We start from the raw sequence: 4,154 nt of genomic DNA on the forward strand, positions 1-4,154 counted from the left end.
CTGCGACGACAGGCCAGCCACGGCCACTGGGCGCCTTCCTTGGGAGGTGTTTCAGGCACGTCCAGTGGGGAGGAGACCTCGGGGAAGACCCAGGACTAGGTGGAGAGATTATATCTCAAAACTGGCCTGGGAACGCCTCGGGATCCCACCGTCAGAGCTGGTCAATGTGGCCCGGGAAAGGGAAGTCTGGGGCCCACTGCTTGAGCTGCTCCCCCCGCGACCCGACCCCGGATAAGCGGATGACGATGAGGACGATGAGGATGAGGAAATTAAAGTTACAATTTTCTAAAAAAAAGTGTCAATAATAATAGTAGGCTATACTAATAGCATAAATGCACAATTTAAAGGGGGCCAGTGACTATACAAATCTATAGTATATAAAAAGTGTGTGTAAAGTGGCCCAATCATCAAGTATGTATGCTAACTCAGAATGTTTTGCAGCCAACAGACCAAAAACAAAAACTGTAATATACTCTGATGTACAGCATATGATAGAATCCAACCACTTTCCATATTATAGGCACTATGTATTCCTGGGACCAGGGAGCACAATTCAGGAAGGTGGAATGAATAAATACGCACGTTTTGCCAAGGCCGAAGTTTGACCAAAAGAGCAACAATCGATCTGATGTGGAGAGAATCAATCACACAACCCCTTGATTGCTACCATAGCATCACTACCACTTACACCACTGTGGCTTTTTTGTTAAGTACTGTTACACTGACGACCAATAAAAAACAACAGTGTTACCCCTTATGGTTTTTTTCATGATGACCAAAGAAAAACGACAATGTCACCCCTTATGTTTCATTTGATAAAAACGACAGTGTTACCCCCTATGATTTAATTGATAAATATCGACAGTGTTACCCATCATGTTTTTTTTCATGACTAATAAAAAATGACAGTGTTACCCCTTATATTTTTTTTCATGACGACCAATAAAAAACAACAGTGTTACCCCCTATGTTTTTTTTCATGACGACCAATAAAAAACAACAGTGTTACCCCTTATGTTTTTTTTCATGACGACCAAAGAAAAACTAGTGTCACCCCTCATGTTTCATTTGATGAAAACGACAGTGTTACCCCCTATGTTTTAATGGATAAATATCGACAGTGTTACCCGTTGTTTTTTTCATGACGGCCGATAAAAAACGACAGTGTTACCCCTTATGTTTCATTTGATAAAAACGACAGTGTTACCCCTCATGTTTCATTTGATAAAAACGACAGTGTTACCCCTTGTGTTTTTTTTCATGACGACCAAAGAAAAACAACAGTGTTACCCCTTATGTTTTTGTTCATGACGACCAAAGAAAAACAACAGTGTTAACCCTTATGTTTTATTTGATAAATATCGACAGTGTAACCCCTTATGTTTTTTTCCCATGATGACTGATGAAAAACAACAGCACTGGAAAAAGTCTTTGTTTGAACCAATTTAAAAAATGTAGGGTAATGGTTCACATCTATATTACATAACTTGAGCCAATGACAAATATATAGCTTGCCTCAAACAATATTTCCTATGTTCATAAAAACAAAATAATACAACTTGGCACCAAGTATAATTCTATTCTTTGAATGAAGTTAATACATTTAAATCGTATGTTAAATCCTAAACAAAAAAATATTGATTCACTCCAACAATTGTTTCTCATTTAAGAAATATCTATCAGAAATAATTAGTTTTATCCAATCAAAAAGATTACAATTCAATCAAACAATTGTTTCTCATTTAAACATAAGATATTTTTTTATACATCATCATCATCCTTTTTTCCCGCTCGGCGCTCGCCACTTCATGGCCTTGGGGCGCTTCTGCTGGAGAGTTGGAAGTTTCTGTTCCAGCATCAGCAGGATGTCTGGCATTCGACATCCCATAGCGGGTTAGGTGCTTTGTCAAATACACCTCGATACTCTGCTTGGTGAAGCCGGGGATCGAACCAACAACCTTCAGGTTACCAGCCAACCCGCTCTACCACCTGAGCTACTGCCGCCACACAATATACAATATATATTAACAATATAAATGGCAGAGTTAGGCCTACTCCAGACCTCCCTCCAGACACAGACAGACTGTCCTAGCTCACAGAACCAGTGAGTCATCGTCACTCTGGTCAAGGCTCTCGACTGCAGGTTCAGCTGTAGGTGCTACCTTGAATGAATAAGCAGCTGATGTTCCAAAAAGCTTCAAAACATGATCAGGCAGCTGGTGCTCAAAGTAAGCATCACCTGACAGCTTTAATCCACTCTGCTTTAATCCATATCGGATGTATAGGATGGAGTTTAAGGTCTGCAAGGACATCCGGTTTGCTTTTTACCACGAGGACTGAGCTGCCTGTAAGTGCGTTGAGACGGGGGAGGGGCCGCGCAGGCACCCAGGGTAATAGCGATAGTGCTTTCACCTCAAAAAGTCGCCAAAAGTCACCAATAGCAGCTGAAAAATAAGCTAGATGTGTCGCTTGTCGCTGTTTTGAAAAAAAGTCACGAAAGGGGTCTGAAAAGTAGCTAAATATAGCGACAAAATCGCTAAGTTGGCAACACTGCGGTTTGGTCCAGTAGTCGAAAGCGTCTTTGTATTTAATGCGCATGTACGTAACCTTGAAATTGTACATTTGTCTGAACAAATATTTCTAAATTGAGCTCCTAATCAAATATAACAGTGTTTTAGGAAGAAAACAAAAAATATATATTTGGATTGAATGACAAAATTATTAATCAGTTCAATACACAACCTTAAAATTTTACATTTGTCAAAATGGATATTTCTTAATTGAGCTCCCAATTAAAAATATCTATATTTCACAGCATTTTGAAATAAAAAAAAGTTATTTTAAAAATATAACAAAAAATGTTTATTTGAATTGAATTACAAAATAATAATCACATGAAGTACGGCTTAAAACCCTTTTTCCAGTGAGTGATACCCCTTATATTTTATTTGAGAAAGACAATTTTTTCTTTTTTTTATATGTTTTTTTTCATTACGACCAATAAAATACGACAGTGTTACCACTTATATTTTATTTGAAAAAGACAACAGTGTTACACCTTATGTTTTTTTTCATGACGACCAATAAAGAACAACAGTATTACCCCTTATGTTTTTTTTCATGACGACCAAAGAAAAACGACAATGTCACCCCTCATGTTTCATTTGAGGAAAACGACAGTGTTACCCCCTATGTTTTAATGGATAAATATCGACAGTGTTACCCGTTATGTTTTTTTCATGACGGCCGATAAAAAACGACATTGTTACCCCTTATGTTTTATTTGACAAAGACAGCAGTGTTACCCCTTATGTTTTTTTTCATGACGACCAATAAAGAACAACAGTATTACCCCTTATGTTTTTATTCATGACGACCAATAAAAAAACAACAGTGTTACCCCTTATGTTTCATTTGATAAAAACGACAGTGTTACCCCTTATGTTTATTTCATGACGGCCGATAAAAACCGACAGTTACCCCTCATGTTTATTCCATGTTGACCAAATAGTAACGACAGTGGTACTCGTGTCAACATTTTTGCGGGGATCCGAACCTGAGCTGTTTAGAGCGTTAACCTCCGAACTTATCAATGCACCATCAAGACACCGGATAAAGTCATCACAAAGGTTATACTTGACTTTATAATTAGCATGAAATAGAGATAAGAGTCTTCCAACAGAAGACATCAACCGGACTTGAACCCCGGTCTCCAGGAGGAAAGCTCACAGCTCTCTCCACTTCCCACTGAGATTTGTAATAAAAATATGTCTGAGGTTATATATGACGTTTAAAATGAAAGATATTGTGTCTTCCACAGAAATTGAGCCGCGGTCTCCAGTGGGTTTAGGCAGAGTGCACTCCACTGCACCACTGAGGTGATGACATTACACAATAATCAATCAAGAGGATATAAATGACATTAAAATGTATCTGTGCATTTCTATTATTTCCCTTATGGTTTTTTTTCATGTCGACCAATAAAAAACGACAGTGTTACCCCTTATATTTTATTTGACAAAGACAACAGTGTTACCATTTATGTTTTTTTTTCATGACGACCAATAAAAAACAACAGTGTTACCCCTTATGTTTTTTTTCATGACGACCAATAAAAAACAACAGTGTTACCCCTTTGTTTTTTTTCATGACGA

Source organism: Gadus chalcogrammus, chromosome 12 (assembly GCF_026213295.1).
Source record: "Gadus chalcogrammus isolate NIFS_2021 chromosome 12, NIFS_Gcha_1.0, whole genome shotgun sequence".
In the NCBI taxonomy this organism is placed as follows: Eukaryota; Metazoa; Chordata; class Actinopteri; order Gadiformes; family Gadidae; genus Gadus; species Gadus chalcogrammus.